The following is a 22,128-nucleotide window of genomic DNA, read 5'->3' on the forward strand; positions in this document are numbered from 1 at the left end:
TCCAGGCATTCAGAGCACCTGCTTGCCTAGATCAGCAGCCAGAGTCCATGCCCAGGCATATCTCCAGGCATTAGGGGCACCCACTTGCTTGGAACAGCAGCCTGAACCTTCCCACCATTGCTGTGGAGAGACCCTGGCACAGGGAGCCCTCCTCAACTCCATGCTAAGCCAAGGCAGACATCCAGGCATCTGGAGCACCCACTCTCCTGGATTAGGAGCTTAGGCTGCCCTCCATCCCTGTGCAGAGAACTTGGCAGTGAGGAGCATTCCAAGCTCCATACCTAGGCAAACCTCTGGGTACTTGGAAGTCATCCTCTAGATTTTCTCTTTGTGTTGGTACTTGTGCCTGCCTTTAGAGACCTTGTAGGTAAACCTGCTTGGTCCAGTCCTGCCCATCTTGCCCCTGACCCCCGAGGGCTAAGAATGCAGCTCAGACCACTTACTGTGCACTCCATAAATCAGACTATTGCCTGAGGAAACTGAGAGATTATCCCAGTAAATAAGAATTAAGTATATATTCAGCTGCATCTTAGCCATAAGTCTCATCTACTGGCTTGTTGGTTGAATTGCATAGCCCAGTATAAAACCTGGTGACAAAAGTGAATAAGGCTATAGAAGCAAAGCCAAAAGACCTTACCAAGCATTCTGTACCATCAGACCCCTCAGAGGGGAGAAGAAAAAGGGAAAGAAGAAAAAATAATAATATAAGGAAAAAAAGAAAAAGAAAAAATCCCACCTGTCCAAAAATAATTTTACAAAATGAGAAATGCCAACATTTCTGGATGAGAAGGAACCAACATAAGTATTCAGGCACCATGAAAAATATGAATGTTGTGACACCACAAAGGATCACACTATTTCTACAGCAAGGATCCCTATCCAAAATGGACTCAGACATGACAGATAAACAATTCAAAGCATGAATTGCAAAGAAGCTCAGTGAGATCCAAGACAAGATTGAAAATAAAAACAAAGAGGCATCTAAAGCAATCCAGGAAATAAAGAAAGAGATAAATATCCTAAAGGATGTTAGAGCACAGCTTTTGGAATTTAAAATAACCAAGCAGAAGAAAGAATCTCAAGCTTGAACATCAGTTTTTCAAGCTAACTGAGACAGACAAAAATAAAGAAAAGAGAATATAAGGCCAGGCATGGTGGCTCATGCCTGTAATCCCAGCATTTTGGGAGGCCAAGGCGGGTGTATCATGAGGTCAGGAGATCAAAACCATCCTGGCTAACATGGTGAACCTCGTCTCTACTAAAAATACAAAAAAAAAAATAGCTGGGCGTGGTGGCGGGCACCTGTAGTACAAGCTACTTGGGAGGCTGAGGGAGGAGAATGGCATGAACCCAGGAGGTGGAGCTTGCAGTGAGATGAGATCGCACCACTGCACTCCAACCTGGGTGACAGAGTGAGACTCTGTCTCAAAAAAAGAAAAAAAAAAAAAGAGTATATAAAATTAACAAGTCTTCAAGAAATATGGAATTATAAATTATTGCCATTCCTGAGAGAGACAGAGAAAAAGAAATGACCTGGAAAAAAATTGAGGTAATAATTCAAGAAAATTTTCTTAATTTTGCTAAAGAGGTAGCCATCAAGATACAAGTAATCCAGAGAAACCTGTGAGAGACTATACAAAATGCACATCACTATGGCATACAGTCACCAGACTACACAAAGTCAACACTAAAGCAAGTCTTAAAGGCAGCTAGTGAAAAATATAAGATCATATACAAAAGGAACTCCATCAGGCTAACAGCAGATTTCTGAGAAGAGACCTTACAAGCCAGGAGAGATCTGGGGCCTATTTTCAGCATTCTTAAAAAGAAATGAGATTCCAAGCAAGAATTTAATATCCTGCCAAACTAAGCTTTATAGGTGAAAGAGAAATAAATACTTTTCCAGACATTAATGAAATTCCTTACTACTAAACCAGCCTTACAAAAGATTCTTAAGGGAGTTCTAAACATGGAATTGCAAGAATGATACCTACTACCACAAAAACACACTCTACTTAGAAGGCATAGAGTGGCATGATAGATTGAAAAAGAGCCCCATTCATTTGCATCTGCTGTCTTCAAGAGACCAATCTCACACATAATAACAGCCATAGTCTCAAAGTAAAGAGTTGAAGAAAGATCTATCATGTAAATGGAAAATAAAAAAACAGCAGGGATCACTATGCTTATATCAGATAAAACAGAATTTAAACAAACAAAAGTAAAAAAAGGACGTAGAAAGACATTAAATAAACAGTTCAATTCAACAAGAAGACATAAATATCTTCAATATATATGCACCAAGCAATGGAGCACCTAGATTCACAAAACAAGTACTTCTAGACCTATAAAAAGACTTAGGCAGTCACACAATCATAGTAAGGGACTTCAATATCCATTGACAGCTTAGAGAGATCACTGAGTGAGAAAACTAAAAAATAAATTTTGGACTTAAGTTAAACACATGGTCAATTGGACCCCATAGACATCTACAGAATGCTCCACTCATCAATCACAGAATATATGCTCTTCTCATCTGCACCTGGGACATACTCCAAGATTGATCACATGCTCAGGCTTAAAGCAAATCTCAATAAATTCAAAAAAATCAAAATTATACCAACCATACTATTGGATCACAGTGGAATAAAAGTAGAAATAGATACCAGAAGATCTCTCAGAACCACACAATTACATTTACATGGAAATTAAACAACTTTCTCCTAAATGACTTTTAGGTAAAAAGGGAAATTGAGGCTGAAATAAAAAAGTTCTTTGAAATAAATAAAAACAGAGATAAAAAATTTCTAAATCTTTGGAATTCAGCAAAAGTAGTGTAGAGAGGAAACTTTATAGCATGAAATTTCTACATTAAAAAAAGATAGATCTCAAATTAACAATCTAACATCACACCTGGAGGAACTGGAAAAACAAAAACAAACCCAGATATGTAAGGCTGGTTTGCTTGGTTAGCTGAAATATGGAGTAAAAATGGCCCACTGTGAGCAAGCTGGAAACACCTGATCTACCTTAGTTTAATTTGAGAAAGGTATTCAAAGGCTTAGGGAGATTGGGATGGTGGAGTTGATAAGAGTCATTTAGACCTACTTATCTAAGCTGGGAGGGTCCAGAAGATATACCCTTGACCAATGTCTTCCAAAATAGATTTGTGAGGGCAGCACCTGCATCTCTGAAGAAACCTGCAATTGCTCTTCTCTGTATGTCAGAGCTAACAGTGGGAACCACAGTCACTCAACTACTAAATTTAAGTACAGTGAGAATAATTGGATCCCGAGGTAGCAGGGGCCAAGTGGCAGCACTCAACAGTCAAAGGCAAGGTGCATGTAGCTACCGTAATGGATGGCAGACAGAAAGTGGCAATCAGAATAGTCTGATTTGTGTAGAGCTCTGACATTAACTAATTAAACAATTCCTAGAAGTGAAATTGATAAGATGCCTACTGCATTCCCCTTGATTTATATAAGCAGAAATCTTCTAGTTCAAATGAACAAAAGAATAATTTGAATTACAGAAACAAAGAATCATGGCCCCTCAATCAATTCTCAGACTTGAGCCAGTTTACAGACCCAGAACCCCTTGAATGAAGGGAAGGCTGGGTCTTCTTGAGGAAGGACCCCACTACATTAGCAACAAGTATGCTGTAAATCTTTCTGCCATCCTTCCCCAAGGAGACTTCTGGCCTTTTACCACAGTAACTGTGCTTTGGGGAAAGGGAAATGATTAGACATTTTGGGGACTACTGGACACTGACTCTGACCTGACGTTGATACCAGGAAACCCAAAACATCACTGTGGTCCTCCAGTTAAAGTAGAGCTTATGGAGGTCAAGTATTTAATGGAGTTTTAGCTTAGGTCTCACTTACAATGAGTCCCTGGACTCATCCTGTGGCCATTTCCCCAGTGCCGGAATGCATAATTGGCATAGACATATTTAGCAGCTGGCAGAACCCCCACATTGGCTCCCTGACTGGTATGGTGAGGGCTACTATGGTGGGTAAGCCCAAATGGAAGCCATTAGAGCTGCCTATACCTAGAAAGATGGTAAATTAAAAACAGTATTGCATCTCCCATAATGATTGTGAATGGTGCCACCATCAACTTCACTAGCAAAATTTTTGCTTCTTGTTCTCATGACATTACATTCTGCTGGCCTAGAGGTCCTAGTTCTAGAGGGAGGAACTAAGCAGACACAACAATGACTCCATTAAACTGGGAGTTAAGATTGTCACCTGGACACTTTGGGCTCCTCCCACCTTTAAGTCAACAGGCCAAGAAGGGAGTTACAGTGTTGGCTAGGGTGATTTACCCAGACTATCAAGATGAAATCAGTCTACTACTACAAAATGGTGGTAAGAAAGAGTATGTGTGGAATACAGGAGATCCATTAGGGTGTCTCTTAGTATTACCATGGCCTGTGATTAAGGTCAATGGGAAATTACAACAGCCTAATTCAGGCAGGACCACAAATAACCCAGACCCTTCAGGAATGAAGGTTTGGATCACTCAACCAGGAAAAGAACCATGACCTGCTGAGATGCTTGCTGAAGGCAAAGGGAATATAGAATGGGTAGTAGAAGAGGGTAATCATCTATACCAGCTACGACCACATGACCAGCTGCAGAAACAAGGACTGTAATTGTCATGAGTATTTCCTCCTTCTTTTGTTAAAAACTTGTTTGTGTGTGTATATGCTTGTACTAAGAAAATATCTTCATTTTATTTCCTTTCTCCTTTACCATATTACATAAGATTTATTGATTTCACATCAGCATTTAAGTATTGTTAACTTTATGTAATAGTATTTGGGTTGGGGATTGGTGCGTTTCTGGTTATACAAAGCATAGTTGTATTATGTTCGGTGTAATTATGACCTTATTATTTTCTTTATTTGAAGATGATGTATGATCTCAGGAGATGTGTATGGGTTCAAGTTGACAAGGGGTGGACTTGTGATAGTTAATACTGAGTGTCAACTTGATTGGATTGAAGGATTTGACCCTAGGTGTGTCTGTGAGGGTATTGCCAAAGGAGATTAACATTTGATTCAGTGGATGGGAAAAGACAGACCCACCCTTAACCTGGGTGGACACAATCTAATCAGCTGCCAGCATGGCTAGAATATAAGCAGGCAGAAAAATGTGAAAAGAGAAACTGTCCTAGCCTCCCAGCCTACATCTTTCTCTTGTGCTGGATGCTTCCGCCCTTGAACATCAGACTCCAAGTTCTTCAGTTTTGGAACTAGGACTGGCTCCTGGCTCTCCTTGCTCCTCAGCCTGCAGATGGCCTATTTTGGGATCTTGTGATCATGTGAGTTAATAATAAACTCCCCTTTATATATATATACACACACACACACACACACACACATACATACATATATAATCTATTCCATTAGTTCTGTCTCTCTAGAGAACCCTGACTAATACATATGTCATCATGGAAATGCAGATCAAAACAACCATAAGATACCACTATGCACCTACTAGAATGGCCAAAATCTAAAACACTGACAACACCAAGTGCTGACAAGAATGTGGAATAGCAAGAACTCTCATTAATTGCTTATAGGAATGAAAATTGTAGAGCAGATTTCGAAGAGAATTTCATGGTCTATTATAATACTAAACATACTGTACCATAAAACCTAGCAATACAAATTATGTCCACACAAAATCCTATACATGGATATTTATAGCAACTTTATTTATATTTTCTAATGTGGTTACCTCAGCCTAGAATCCCAAGATGTCCTTCAATAGGTGATTGGGTTAATAAACTGTAGCATATCTAGACAAGGGAATGTTATTCAGTTCTAAAAGGAAATGAACTTTTAAGCCATGAAACATGGAGAAACATTAAATAAGTATTACCAAGTGAAAGAATATAAACTAAAAAAAGCTACATGCTGTATGACTTCAACAACATTACATTCTTAAAGAGGCAAAACCATGGTGATAGCAAAAAGATGTCATGTTTAGGGTCTTGGGTGGCCCCTGTTAACCAGCTCTCCCAGGGGTGATATGTTCCTTCAGTCCAATTCACACTGAAGATGAATCTGATGTTTATTCTGGGAGTACTCTTACAAGATGGACAGTGAGAGCTGGCTCATAGGCTGGGACATATCCAGTCAGGGATTGGAAGAGTGCTTGACTGGGAGGGGCTCCATCTGGAGACCATTCTCAGAGTTTAGGGAATTCTTCCCCCTTTCTTATGCTTACATTCAGTCCAGTCTATTAACAGGTGTTTGCTTCATAAAGGGAGTTTAAGGTATTCTTATAAGAGTAAGCTTTGTTTTTAGGTTCACAAAAGTTGCATCTGTGCTGAGGTGGCCTTGTCTCCAGGACAGCAGTGTTTTTAAGTGCTGTCATTATAAATACCTAGTAATCCCTGGGCCAGGATTAAAAGTCTCCAGGCCATGTTATATCGTATTGCTAAGTGTCACATAGCATGGGTTCTGAGAGATGTTTGAGTGGGCCTTATGGCCATCTTTAATCTTATAGCCATAAAATATAATTTATAGCATACTACAAATGATTAGAGGTTTCCAAGCATTAAGAGAGAGAGGGGATGAATAGGTGAAGCATAGAAGATTTTTAGGGAGTGAAAATACTCAGTATGGTACTATATAAATACATGTCATTACACATGTTTCTAAACATATAGAATGTATAACACCAAGAGCAAACCCTAATGTAAATTAAACACTTTGGGTGATTATGATGTGTCAATGCAAGATCATCAGTTATAATCAGTGTACCACTATGGTGGAGAATGTTGATGATGGAGGAGGATTCACATGTATAGGGGTAAGGTGTATATGTTAAACCTCTCTACCTTCCTCTTAATTTTGCTGTGAACCCAAAACTGCTGTAAAAAGATAAAGTATTCAATAATGAAAAAAAATTTACAGTATCTGAACTAAATACATTCTCACCCTTCACACAATATACCCACGTAACAAAGGTGCACATGTACTGCCTGAATCTAATATAAAAGTTGAAATTTTTTTTAAAAAGAAAATATTAAAAAATAAACAAAAATCTTATAGTAAGCTCCCTTGAGTGACTCATTGTCCACAATCTCCTCCTTTCCTCCTTCCCTTTACCAGAAAGGTAGTTTGCTGTATTATATATTGATAATTCAAAGGAGCATTAGCCTTTCTTATAGAGAAGGTAGAACATGAACTTATTTTTAAACAGGATAGTAGTTAGAAATTATAGTGAAGATGTAGCCCATTTTGAACTAGAAAACTAGACTCAGAGGACATAAAACAAATGGAAACAAATTTGGTTGAAGTGTGAAGTTATGTGGAATAAAAAGAATGACAAAATTTAAGACCAAATCAGACAATTGCACACAGTGATAGCACTTATCAAAAGCTGCTCTAGTACTTTCAGGGAGCTTCAAAGTTTGCTCAGAAGTTTTATTACCTCCAGCTCTAACCTACTGTATGTTATTTTTCCCTCCAGGCCAAATTTTACTTAAGAGAAAGTCTTTTTTTTTTTTTTTTATCCTAGGAATATTTGTATAAAAGTGTTTTCATAAACATTGTAAGAGAGATATTACACTAGAGGAAAGAAAAAAAGAACTTTCATAGTTTGTCTGATTGAAGAATATGTATGTATTGACGGCCTGAGTAAGTATGAATGAGTGGAATGAAGTTGGGCTCAATTCAATTGATGTTCTTTTCATTAAAGAAGAATACTAGAAAATTTAAAATGCTCTCAGTGCTATATTTTACACTCGCTGATTTATTTTTATAAAAGCTATTCACCAATGTTCCAAGGCAGAACATGACCCTATTTTAGTCAGCTTGTTATAACAAGATACCATAGACTGTCTTGCTTAAACAATAGAAATTTACTGCTAGCAATTCTGGATGTTGTAAGGTCCAAGATCAAGAGGCTGGTCTGCCTGATTTCTGGTGAGGGTCCTCTTCCTAGTTTACAGATTGACAACTTTGTGCTGTACCATCACACGGCAGAGAGAGGGGTTAAGGGCGGGTGAGAGATATCTATATGTATGTCTACATCTATAACTATCTATCTATCTATTTTTTTTTAAAATTTTTAAAGGGTCCATTTTTCATTTACATACAATCAATACATCGTATTTACATATATATGACTGAATCTTTATTCTATTTTCTTCATATAAGATATTTTAACTGGTAGGTAACTGCTTTATTCTGTTTTTATAGAAAGACTAAATACCTTCTTATTCACAGGCAGTTTTGATGATGCTAGTTTGTCTCCAAATTACATACTGAATATAGTTAAAACCTTAATGAATAACATAAAAATTAAGATCCAGTATTAGCCTATTTTATGGGTCACACTGGTTACTCAAGGAGTCAACTGCCTATAGTGTGCGTCAATTACAGCTGCAACAGAAATCAAGTGTGGTTCTGAAGACCTTGAAAAAGAAGTATGACTTCTAAGACATTCACCACTGCTTAATACTGCTACTGATGGGACATTCTTATACTGGGTTCGTTTCTTTCCTTGTAATAACACTGATTTTTCTAGTGATATTTAACTTTAAAAAGGTATTTTACTTCTTTAACCCTCAGAGAATTTGTATATTTAGACAACTAACCAAAAAAAAAAAAAAAAAAAAAATCAGACACACGTATCTTTGCCCATAGTTTCCAAAGGGTTAAAGTGCAGGAATTTTCTATACTGCTATATTTCTATACTGCTGTAAGGCACCTTATTCCACTTTTTTCTTAAAGGAAACCTTTTCTTTGGTTTCTTGTAACTTTTCAGTGAGTCTGTCTTTTGTTTCTTCCATCTTCTCTGTGATAAGCTCCTTTGTCTCCTCCATCCTGTCCTGTAGATATTCCTTGATGGGTGGTGGCGAGGACATGTAGCCATGACTGTGCAGATACTTCACAGTGAAGGATGTTCCTTCCAAAGTCACGGTGTACCGAGCAGGTGTTGCAATCTTAAACAAGGCATATGCTGTGAGTGCATTTCCACTCTGGGAGTTTTTCAGGATGCTTACCACACTGTCAGGTAATCCAATGAGTTCTAGAAAAGGAACAACATTCACTCCTTTCAAGGCCGCATAATAAAATGTTCCAAACCAAACACCAGAAGTTATTAGATGCACTGGAATCAGAACTTTTCCATACTGTCTAAATGTCTTCTTGAATCGTTGATAAAGACTAATAGATTTGTCTTGCAAAGGATCAGGCTCTTCCTTTTTTTCTGGAGTTCCCTGAGCTGTGGCACTGGATGAAAAAACCCTCTTGAATGAAACATGTTGCTTCCCTTGCTTATGGTGAAGGACTCCTGGTTGGGGTGAATGAGCATCCAACGGCCTCCTTTCCTTTGCAACGCACTGGGCAGCAGATAAATTCAACCATTGTTTTTGAAGGCCTTGTACCAAAGCCACTTTGGAATCAGCATTGTACAAAAGTAAAGGTCCCTTTACATTTTGACAGCGTCCAAAAAGACCAGCATTATGTGGTTCCAAGCATGTCCTGCGTGCCAGTCGAGATACAGTCCGTGGTACATTCCATTGCATTTTGAAGAGTGTTGATAGGTTTCAGCTTCTCTTAGGACCCTGGGGCCGCCGCCGCCGCTTCCCGCCGCACAGGCTGGACCACAGCTCCTGGAATGCCACGGCAGTGTTACTCAGCAGAGCATCCCGACCGAGTGTGGGTCCGGGTGCCGGAACCCGCGGGACTCCTCTATCTATCTATTAATATCTATCTATCTATCTATCTATCTATCTATCTATCTATCTATCTATCTATCTATCTATCTATCTGATTGAGAGAATCTCTCCTCTGTTCTCTCTTCATATAAAAACACTAATCCCATAATGAAGGCTTCACCCTCATGGCCTCATTACCTTCTAAAGTCCCTACCTTCTAATACCCTTTTATTAGGGGTTAGGTTTTAACATTATTTCTGTGGGAGGGACTGAAATATGCATTTTATAAGAGACCCATTGGAAAAAATATGTCAAACTATTGACTTTCAGCACAAAGGAAGAAGACAGTGACATCAAAAGTGCTCCTTGGAAGTGTGAATATTCTTTGGAAAGCTGAAATAAAACAGACCAGACATATTCATTATACCATAGATTATTTTTATCCGATATTTCCAATCAATAAAAAAGATTTCCTGATCATCTACCCTATGTCCAATTCTCTACTTTTTCCATGTGTATAACCAAATAAGATAAATCCCCTTTAAAGGATGGGAATATTGCCCAGCAGTCAACATGATGTTGGCAATTGTATTAGTTTTCTATTGCTGCATAATACATCATCTCATTTATTTAGCAACTTTCAACAACACACATTCACTACTTCACAGTTTTTGTGGGTCAGGAATCTGGATGGAACCTAATGGGGTCCTCTGCTTAGGGTGTCAGAGGCTTCAGTTTAGGTATTGGTCAGGCTGCATCATCATCTAAAGGATCTGCTAGAGAAAGATCATCTTCAAGATCTCAGGTTGTTGGCAGAATTCGTTTCTCTGTAGTTGTAGGACGGACATCTCAGATTTCTTGTTGGTTGTCAACAAGGGGACACCCTTAGCTTCCAGTAGCTGTTTGTGCTCCTTGCCACATTCCCCTCTCCATAGGACTTCTCACAACAGAGGAGCTTACTTTTTTTAAGCCAGTGATGAAGAGAGAGTCTTTCTCATTAAGGAGTGCCCAGTCCCACTTTTAAGGGATTTTAACTAATTAAGTCATGTTTCTATTGGTTTGAATGTATCCCCCTAAAAGTTTATGTGTTGGAAACTGAATCCCAAATGCAGTAGTTTTTGGAGGTGGGGCCTAACAAGAGGTAATTGGGTCATGGAGGCAGAACCCTCACGAATGGATGAATTAACATTGCCATCCAGGGAGAGGTTATCTTGACAGTAGGTTGTTATAAGAGAGTCTGGCCTCTGGTGCCTTGGTCTCTCTTGCTGTTCAACCTTCTCTTATCTGATGATGCAGTAAGAAGACCCTCAGTAGATGCCAGCACCATGTTCTTGGACTTCCTAACCTCCAGAACTGTAAGAAATAAGCTTTTATTTTATATAAATTACCTAGTGGTTAGCAATGTTATAGCATCAGAAAATAGACTAAGACACATTTTCACCCAAGATAATCTTATTTTGATTGAATCAAAATTAACTGATTTGGAACCCGTATTACATCTGTAAAATTACTTCACAGTTGACATTTTTTATTGGCTAAAAGCGAATGCTACCCACATTACAGGAAATTAGATTATGTAAGGCCAGAACCTCACAGGGTAGAGAGTATAAGGGCAAGTTTAGTATTTGCCTATTACAGTAAGTTTAGGCTGTATGTTATTTTTATGGTAAGTAAGTTTTAAAGAGTGGGAGAATATTTTACAGTGATTGTTAACTAAAGATAGAAACAAATGGAGGTTGTATCAGTGCTCTCCATCCAGTCTGGGCAACAGAGTAAGACTCTGTCTCAAAAAACAAACAAACAAGCAAAAAAACAGAGACTGTTTTAGAAAACAGAAAAACAAGCAAAAAAACAGAGACTGTTTTAGATTGGGCCTTACACCAGAGATTATGATTTTATTGTTGTAGAGTAGGACTAATTCATCAGTATCTTTTTTTCTATTTGTTAAGATACATGTGACATAAAAGTTTTATAGATTTAAGTTGTATGCTCCCAGGTGGTTTTTGTTCAATCAGGTGAACACGACTACTTTCAATACTTGGAAAACAGAATGAAAAAGCTAAAGAGGGGGAGAGCTTGTCCAAATGCACACCTGCTTGTATTCCCATCAGAAGAATTTGATAAGATTGCCTAATTAAACAGTTACAGAAGAAAGATTATTGCAATTTTGGAATCACTTTAACTCATATTTTGGTAGATATCTAGAACAGCTTTAATTCCGTAGTTAGAAAAAATGTTTAATTTAAAAAATAGTTTGTATGTTTCTTTGCTTTCTTCCTTTCTAAATAATTCACCTGAGGGTAAGATCAAGTTAGTCTTGTGTTAGTGAAATAGAGTTGCTACCCTGAGTAGAGGAAGAGGATATTCAAACGGGGTTGTGGTAGTGGCCAAGCATGGAATGGTAGAGTCTAAGAAAGGGGCAGAGGCAGAGAGGGTGTTCACACTAGATATTGTCATCAACAGATTTTTACATGCATAAGAGCTAAGTCTATTTACATTGATAAATATTGAGCAGATTTATTTCTCACTGTTAGAAAGGAAAGCTATAAATATAAAAAGAAAGAAAAAAACCTTGATATTGATTGGAATTAGTGTTATCAGTGTGAACTCATGGTTTTATATACACGCACATACACATGCATACACAAACGCACACACATTTTCTGTCCCCTAAACTGAAAGGGTCTGGGAGAAGTGACACCCCAATAAAACGAGCTCATTTAGCACCTGGATCTTGGCTTCTAAATATTAATATAATTGTCATTAACAAGAACCAAGGTTTCTTGAGGAAATCACTAACTTTAGGAGTAGAATAGTAAAAGATGAGCCTGGAATGTCATGTGGTAAACGAAAACATCAAAGAATGTTGAAGACATGTCAAAAGAACACAGATGCCAGCTTGAAGAGACTCCCATTTTTAAAATCTGGTATGATTTAAACATTAACATAAATAAATATATAAATTACATCAATGAATGGATAAATAGAGAGAAGATAAATCTTCCTTTATGGAAGAAAATTATATATGTAGAAGGAATGAAGGAATTAAAAATGCACCATCTGGTAAACATCATAGAACCTGATACAGGCAAGAATAATCATGGATGCTAAAAATGGTGCTTAAAATTTTGATAAGAATCAGTGTCTCAGAGTGTTTTGTGTTGCTGTAAAGGATACCTAAGCCTGGGAAATTTATAAAGAAAAAAGGTTTATTTGGCCCACAATTCTGATGGCTAGAAAAGTTCAAGATTGGGCACCTGGTCAGGGCCTCAGGCTATTTCCATTTGTGGCAGAAGGTAAATGAGACCTGGCATGTGCACATACCACATAGCAAGAGAGTAATCAAGAAAGAGAGGAGTGAGATGCTAGGCACCTTTTAACAACCAGGTCTCTTGCAAGAACTCTTTTACCCCTGAGAGAGGACATTAGTCTATTCATAAGGCATCTACTTCTGTGACCCATACACCTCCCATTAAGCCTCATCTTTCAACAGCTCTGCAGTGGGAATTAAATTTCAATGTAAAGATTGGAGGGTACAAACATCCAAAGTATAGCAACCAGGATACTGACCTAGTCTCAAACTATTTCCCCATGAAAATTAACACACCAACAACAAACTTAAATAATTTTAAAAGGAAAAGGACAAACTTTAAATTAGATAATCACAGTAAACAAAACCCTGATCAAATGATCAACTTTATATCACAAGCACTGGGCCAAAGTCCAACACAGGATTCAGTCACTAAATTAGTATGTATTACCTGAATCTAATCATGAGGAATTATAAGAGAAATTGAATGTATTTCTATAAAATAGCTCTGCAAGTCTATTCTTCAAGTGTTACAATCATGAAAGTCAATGGAAGAACGAGCAACTGTTCCAGATTTATTGAGAATAAAGAAACATGACTAAATACAACTGACAATTGTTTGGATATTTCACTATACACTTTATTATTGGACAACTTAAAATACTTGAATGGGGTTTGTATATTCATTGATATATTAGCTTGCTAGGACTTCCATAACAAAATAAGAGACTGGGTAGCCTAAACAATTAAAAAACTACTTTTTTCATAGCACTAGAAGCTGGATTTCCAAGATCAAGGTGCTGGCAATGTTGATATCTCCTGAGGCTTTTCTTTTTGGCTTGCAGATTTCTTCTTTCTTGCTGCTTGTTTACTTAATCATTTCTCTGTGCATCTGTACCCTTAGTGTCTCTTTTCATGTCTGAATTTTCTCTTCTCATAAGGACACCCATCAGATTGGATTAGACAGGCTTCATCTTAATATCCTCTTTAAAAGCCTTATCTCCAAATAGAATCACATTCTGAGGTACTGGGGGTTGGAACTTCAATGTGTGAATTTTGAGAGAAATACAATTAAATTTATAACAGACGATATTTGTTTTCCAGTATTAACTTCCTGATTTTGATGGTCATATTGTGGTTATGTTAGAAAATGACCTTGTTTTCAGGAATTGCACACTTAGGAATTTGGGGATGGAATATCAAATCTTTAAACTACTCACAACTGGTTCAGAAAAAAACCAAAAAGTTATTTGTACTCTCCATTCAAAAAAAGTAAAAGAAGAAAGGTAAGACCAATAAGAAACAGAAGCTTATGAGAGGCAGTATCGAAGAGTAATCAATGTCATTCTAGGGAAAAGAAGTGTGACAATGGTGATATTTGCTAAGTGACCACCACATGTTTTCCTAGGCTATAGCTCATGTTTTAAACCATGGTAAAATTGAATATAGATGGAATTACATTTTTCTCTGACCCTACAGAAAGAAGGGATAAAGTTCTAGCTCAGTGTAGTCAGGAAAGATGAAAGACTTTTGACGTCGGAGGCATTAAATATTACATCAACTTCTGACATTGTAAGTGGAGAGCTCTGATAGATAGAAACCATTGTAGTTGGCTATGTACAAAAACTGGACACGTCAGAGTGGAGGGTAAGTTAAAATAATTTCTGGAAAGCACAGAAGCTAAATTCAATATTAATTAATAATTGATAGCACTTGACAGCATATAAACTATATAAAGAGAAAACACCTAATTTTCCTATATACTGATCCTTTCTCCTTTCAATAATAATATTGTATAATATTTCATTGCATTCAAGACAGTTAATTGATCAGTGTCCTAGGCTGTGTGTATATGACATTCTGAAGAATATAACAACTTCTTTCAAATAAAAAACTTACCATCTGATGGTGAAGATTTCTTTTAAAAGATGCTCCAGTATTTTTACATAAAGTCAAATAAAGCCTGTTTTATTAGGTGGTGGGTTAGGAAGGTGAGAAAGTATGCCAACTACCTTGTGTGCCATGCTCTTTCTCCTTCAGGCTTTTTTTAATGCCAAAAATATTTTTCCTTCTCATTCCTGTGCCCCTATTCATTTGACTACCTGCTGTGCAGCTGTAAGTGCTTAGCAGCATAGATTCCATTTTGTATAACATAAGGAGTCATTACAAGATTTTGAGCAGCAAATTGAAATAATCAGAATTCTAACTTGGAGCTCATTAATTATTTCAACCAATGATTTGCTAAGTCCTAGGCACCCTTGGCTTCATGTCTTCAAGGTTGTCTTTCCTGACATCCTGAACCTGGGATGTATGACTGTCTTTTAGTTGCCTAGAACCCTATATTATAACTACAAATATATAGGTATCATAGTGATTTGCTTGCTTGTCTGAGAACTCTACTGGCCTTTATGTCTAATTATGTTTCATTGACTTGTATCTTCACACATAGCCCAATGCTTCATACATTAGAGTTTGCAAAAACTATTTGATGAATAATGAAAACCTGCTAAAAATACTTTAACCAAAGGGTTTTTAAACTCAAATACATTTCTTTCACTTGGAGAATTACTCATGGATTATGTATAATTTGAGCTGGTTTTTGTGATTTGAAAGGTTGGAGGAAGAGGAAGAGGGATTCTAGGCTGAAGTAACCACATTGTGCTAAGTCATCCAATGGTAAGGTGTGCTGTGAGACAATCCATTTTAATTGGATTGAGAGTTTAGTCTAACTAGAATGCACACTTTTTCAGGTATTATACTAGATACCTTTGGAGTAAAAATTTGGGGCTAGATTATAGAACATATTAATATTTTGTTTACAAGTACAAACTCTTATAAGTCAGGAAGATTTGCAATTCACTTTGTATAGTGAATTTCAACTTTTCCTGACCTAATCATGGTCAACTAAATTATAAGCACATTTTAACAACAGGTACCTAAAAGGTAGAAGCTGTTTTTTGCCTGAAAATTCTACTACCTTATGTGTCTAATCATGTTTCCTTGACTGACTCTTGGATCTTCACACCTAGCCCAATGCCTCATACATCAGAGTTTGAAATAACTATTTGAGGAAGAATGAAAACCTGCTGAAAATAGTTACAATCAAAGGGTTTTACAGCTCAAAGAAATTTGAGTTTATTGGGAGCAAGAGCAAAAATAAAAGAATTTATGTGTCATGAACTGTACAACTCTTTCCATTTCATTCTTCTGTCACTGGTTCTAGAGGAGGAGGAGTTTGTTCTTTTGGCTTCCTTTGTCTCAGGAAGACTGCACCCTCTGGTGGAAGTGGTGTTAATGGCTCTTTTTGAAGGATGCTTTACCTATGCAGGCCCCTACCTCTAAAGCCAGGGAGAGCTGGAAGCTTAGGTTTGGATTTTAGTTAAGCTTATGATAGGAATGGTCTAATTCTAGTAGTTCTGATTTGTGAACAGGGCCCGGGCATTTAAAAAGTCTCTCCAGATTCTACTAATTAGATTAGGATCAACTTTCACCATTTATTTTCCCTAAATACAGTGGTATAAAGGCAGAGCTTATACCTCATTGGTCTATTTCCTCTTAAACCTCTGCCAAAGAAATGTACATGAAGTGGGGGAGGGTTAATTAATATTGATTGAATTACTTTAATTGTATCTACCTTCACTTACTTAGAGTATTGTACCTGATAGATTAGATTAGAACAGTTCTCTGGCTTCTTAATTTTTCTGACCAGTAAAAAGAAAGCTTTGATTCATAATATATTTAAGGCTAAATATATTAACAGTCTAATCCTGAACTTCACTTGTATTTTCAAGGAAAGAAAATCATACCAATATTCTGACCATGAAAATGTCCCAGTGCTTGCCTTCTTTATTCCAACTCCTAAGAGTACCCTATAAAACGCAGGACTTATGAAAATATTAGCCATATTTTTAAGCTGGAAAATCTTGCTCTGGATTGGCAAGTACTGGAATTATAGGCATAAGGACTAGAGAAAGATAATGAGCTTCTGAAGTAATCACCCTGTCCATCCTCCCTTACTGAAATGATGATGAATATCCCAGTGAATGTCAAAGGCAGTCTGGTTTCTTTTTCATTCTGTTGCAGGCCCAGGAGTCAAGAACTTCCTTAGTATCACCAAAAATCTACTGAGCCCCCTTGGCATATCTCCTTGATAACTGATGCATGCTTAAAACCCGTTTAAAAAGATTTCCTAAGCATTAGCACAACAGTTGCATTTTAATATTTTTAATGGCAGTCATTGAAACAGGTTTATTTTTAAATATATGTAGAAAAATACAAAGCACAGGATCATTATATTCTAGTTGTAAAAGTGAAATATTGGGAATGAAGTTTTAATTGTGTGTGTTTGCAATCAAAATAATGCAAAATCGTAAGAATCACAGAAATGCAGGGTTGGAAGGGCTACTAGATAAAAGAGAGGCACACTGAATAAAAAACTTAAACTTAAAAGTACACTGTTTAACTTAAACAGTGTACAGTTTTTTAATACTGGTATACTGTCTTTATTCATAGTATATTAGCAATTTTAAAAAGTTTTTTTTTTCCTAGAATAATCAAAACATTCAAAAGCAAACTGAAGTGTCTATGGAAATGTTAGTGTTAGTAAATTAACTGAAGCTTAATAATAAATCATAGTGTGGACTTGCTGAGCACTTACTAAGCACCGTAGTGTAGACTGATGAACTTATTTAATCCTTACAACAATTATATCAGTTATGGACTATTACGACCCTAACTTTTCAGATTAAAAAAAAAAATCTGAGACATGAAGATATGTATCTTGTCCAAAGTCATACACTCTTAGTAAGTGTCAGAGTAGGAATCTGAATCCCAGAAATCTGGCACTAGAGCTTGTGTTCTTAACCACTACGCTATATGCATTTGCTCCTCTGAGCCTAGAAACAGTGGGGACCATACTTGCCAGTGCGAGCTGCCAGAAATCAGTAGCCAAGTGGCAGAGAGAGTACAGGAGCATCAGCTGTTGAGAGGCTCAGAAGCATTCAAGCTGCTACTACCTTATAGTGCAAGGGAGTAGAAATGAGAGACAGGAAACTGAATGCCGATCTAAGAGGCCTCTGCCTCACTTGAGTTATATTGCCAGAAAAATAAATGTGCAGAATTTAATGAAGTTGCCAAATAAATTCATTTCTACTGAGATCAAAATAGGTTTTCTAATACTGAGTGATAAAAACAAACCCTTCCTCTGAAATATCTAGACTGTTTGCTGTTAGAGGGCATTCTCAGTCCTCTATCTAAAGCATTTTTCAAAAAGAGTAGTAAGCAGAAATGTCCAGTGAGAAGAAATGGCTGGTACAAATCTAAGGGAGGGACCCAGAAGCTAGAATACCTGAAGTATCATCTTATTTCTGTCGCTCACTACCTATGAAAACATGCATATGTTGCTAACCTCTCAGTGCATCACTGTCCTTGTTTATAATATAGAAACAATAGCACATTCACAGTCATCTTTTAAAAAATTAGATGACCATCTTGGTGGCTCAAAGTGCAGAATATGTAATGGGAAATTTTGTGAGTCTGAAAATATTTTTAAAGGACTAATAAGCTAGAGAATTTAATATATTTTCTTTCCAAATCTTATTAAAATTTAAACTTCTAACTATTCCCAGAGTGAGCTAATAGCAATTTCTCCTTATTTTTTCCTTCATCTAGTTTATCTTAATTGACCTTTCTTAGTCCCGCAAAAATTTCCTACACTCAGAGGTGGCATTTAGCAGGAATATACTTACATACCTGAAAGATATTCTCATTGTCAGTGCCCATGCCGTTCCTATTGTTAATATTGTATTAATATTGTGATATATTGAATATCACCCCTGCTTTTATTAATATTATTATTTTTGTCTTACTCATTAATTGTCCTTTTATTTCTTTTCAAGGATTCTCACCATCCAGAAGTCATACCAGGTAATGAGGATGAACATCAGCTCCTTTCTCATTTCCTAACCAATGTTGAACGGTAAATCTCACCCTCCCTCTGAATATCCTTTAGAATCAATGTGAAAAATAAATATCATCCTGGAATTGTCATGTTCAAAGGGCAAGGACTGGTTTTGGTGTGAAACTTTGCCCTGATCCTGAACACTCAAGAGAAGCATGCATCTTTAGTGCTATTAGGGATCTGGGAAGTCATCTAGATCAATCCCTTCCTTTTATTGGAAAGAAAACCAAGGCCCGAGCATTTAAGTGTGTCATTCAAAGTCACGGAGGCTCTCCAGAGAAGAAGAAAGAATGGCAATCTCAGATCAATGGATGTGAATACTTTCGGTCACATCTGAAGAGTAAATTTTCTTGCTAACCTTTCTCCCTAGTCTGTCACCTTTTTTTCTATTTTACATGTCTAGTACTCCTACTGTGTGCCAAGATAAATTTAAATACATTAATATTTAATTTACACAATCATCTTACAAGGTAGAGACAGTGGGAGAACTGCCTTGAAGAACAAAAAGAAATAGGTAAATTTGTATTTTGCTTCTATATTACAAATAAGGAAAGTGATTAATAGAAAGGATAAGCAACTTATGCATGTTTTCACTGATATTGAGCCTCAGAAATGAGATGATAATGGACATGGTATTTCAAGTCCTGAGAATACCAAGGAAATAAGTATTGATAGCGAACAAAAGAGGATCAAGACTGAGCCCCAGACACACCAATATGAAGGATTGGAGAGAAGAGAATAAATCAGCTGAAGTACCTGATAATGAGGAATTGTTGAGTCATAAGTGACCTCAAAAATATATAGGGTCCTGGAAAATAAAGAGCTAGAGAGTATTTTGATAAGGAGGGGGTGATAAACTGTTTGGAAATCTGATGTTAGATCAAGGAAGATGAAGAAAGAACACTGACCTTTGCACTTCGCAACATGAGGGATACTCATGATGTTTACATAGCAGTTTCATGGAGAGGTTAAAAGTTGGATTAGGGTGGATTAAGCAGAGAAAGGGAAAATGATTGAAGACAACAAGTATAGCAGCTCTGGAGGAATTTAACCAAAAAGGAGATGAGGTTGTAGTTCTTAAGGTTTCATTTGTAATAACTGGAGGATGTTTTATGAGGAAGGGCATCATCCAAGCACTGAACCTTGGATAAATGGCTATATTTCATCAGTGATGGAAGAACTAAAGCCAGATATAAGAAAATGAGCAATTAGAAGAGATTGTATAGAAGTTAAGAATGAGAATGAGAAAACACTCCTGTTCTTTCCATATATTGTATTTCTTATATGGGTTTTGGAATAAAATAGGTTAAAATTTGAATAAAACTGATTTATGAAGACTATTGGGCAAAGTTATGCTCCTGTAGAAGTGGTCTGTTTGAGGCTACTGAATGCCAGTGACTGAGATAAATCACTTGAGAATTGCCAGCTGTCCAGTCAAAGACATCCCAACAGGGTGGCACTATTTTGGTGAATTCATTACAGCCTAACAGTCAGAATTGGACTTGTGCTAATGAATACACAGAGAATGTAAATTTAATTATTTAAATTAGGCACATTCTCCAGTGACTAATGCTCAGAACATTATCATATTTTATCTTTCAGTTTCATTATTTCTTGTGTTTTTAGTCTATCTCCCTTCTCTTCATGTATTCTTCAAGCTCTATGAACACAGTTAAATGTAATTATTTTAATATGTGTTTCCTTAGTTACAGTCAAGTGCAGTCATGCTTCCCTAAGATCATTCTTAAGTCACCTTGATCAAATTACAGGTGCATGAAGAATGTCTCTTAAATAAAATGATTTAGAAAAATGTGCCAATGATTACACTTATTCTAAATGTTGAAGCTCCCTAATTAATTGACCACAGGGTATCTTTTACTTCAGTACTGGAAGAATGTTGTACATACTTCTGTAATGCTTATAAATAGTGATTAGGTTCTCCTTTATGGTCATGTTGGATGTCAGCCATCCAGAGGATAGACAGGACCTTCAGAAAAGCCAGAAAATAATAATATTTCTCTAGGTTCCCTTTTTACATGTCAAGGAAAGATATTTAGGCATGTATTCCTAGAAAAAAAGTACTAAACAGCACCAGTGAGATGACAGTCTTCTGAGAAGGAGCACTGTCTATCAATTGGGTATTGCATTTTGTTACTAGCAGCAGACATGAAAAAAAAATCAACTCAGTGAAATAAACTAAAATGTGAAAAAGTAAATAATGTAGGGTAGGTGTGATGACTCCATAATGCACAACACTTAGGCTATCTCTTCTCTGCTCAACATATTTTGCAAGTGACTTTCATCCTCAAGACCATCTCATTGCCATTGGTAATCACTGTAGCTCCAGCTGTCATGTCTTCATGAGAGGCAGAAGGACTATAAAATATTGCCAGGTAAATTCAGTTCATAATAAAAAGTTTTCCAGAAGTCTTATCTAAAACTTCCACCTACATCTTATTGGCCACGACTTGGTTCTGCTCAAATCATTGGAAATATAAAGTTTTATAGATGGACACAAGGCCACTCCCCAAAAATCAGGGTTTTGCTGCAAATGAAAAAGAAAAGAATGGATTTGGGGTGGGAAATAAACTTTCACCAAGGTTAAACTGGCTTATGTGTTTTTTGGGGGATTATTTTTTAGAAATCTGATGATCTAACTCTTCACTAAGGCCTTCATTTCATTTCAATTTGTTACGTCTAAGGTTTTAATTTTATTTAAATGTTTCTGATTGGTTTCTGATATTGCTATATTTAACCATATATTTAAGAGTGGTGCTCTAAGGATACGTTATTTGCAAACTCACTGTTTACACTGAGAGTCACTTTTCTTTTTACTGCTTTGAAAAATATTTTTCAGACCTATTTTATTAAGAGCTACCCCCCAAGCTTATACAGTGCTTTTGGCAAAATAAATCATTTATTCCATACACAGTCTTCCATACAGTAATTTTTATCTCAATTTGTTAAATACCATTGCCACAACAAGTTTGCCGAGGCTTTATGTAATCTATCTTTCCAAAGCTTAAATGATTTATAGTACTTCAACAACCATGATTATTAACTTGGCCCTCCAGGTTTGTTTACTATACAGTCTTCTTCCAAATACAAGGACATAAAATTTTTACTCATACAATTCTCAACATTTTAATAATGTTATCTTTCTAATTTACCCATT

General features: G+C 36.7%; 1 pseudogene across 1 annotated transcript; it reads right to left on the reverse strand.

Moving 5' to 3' along the window:
• Positions 1 to 8,091: 8,091 nt before the first annotated feature.
• On the reverse strand, positions 8,092 to 9,709 carry LOC105537639 (annotated as a pseudogene). Its single transcript, XR_001005750.1, has one exon. The product of XR_001005750.1 is annotated as a protein FAM210A pseudogene (transcript).
• Positions 9,710 to 22,128: the final 12,419 nt, after the last annotated feature.

The sequence above is a fragment of the Mandrillus leucophaeus genome, unplaced genomic scaffold (assembly GCF_000951045.1).
Source record: "Mandrillus leucophaeus isolate KB7577 unplaced genomic scaffold, Mleu.le_1.0 Scaffold177, whole genome shotgun sequence".
In the NCBI taxonomy this organism is placed as follows: domain Eukaryota; kingdom Metazoa; phylum Chordata; class Mammalia; order Primates; family Cercopithecidae; genus Mandrillus; species Mandrillus leucophaeus.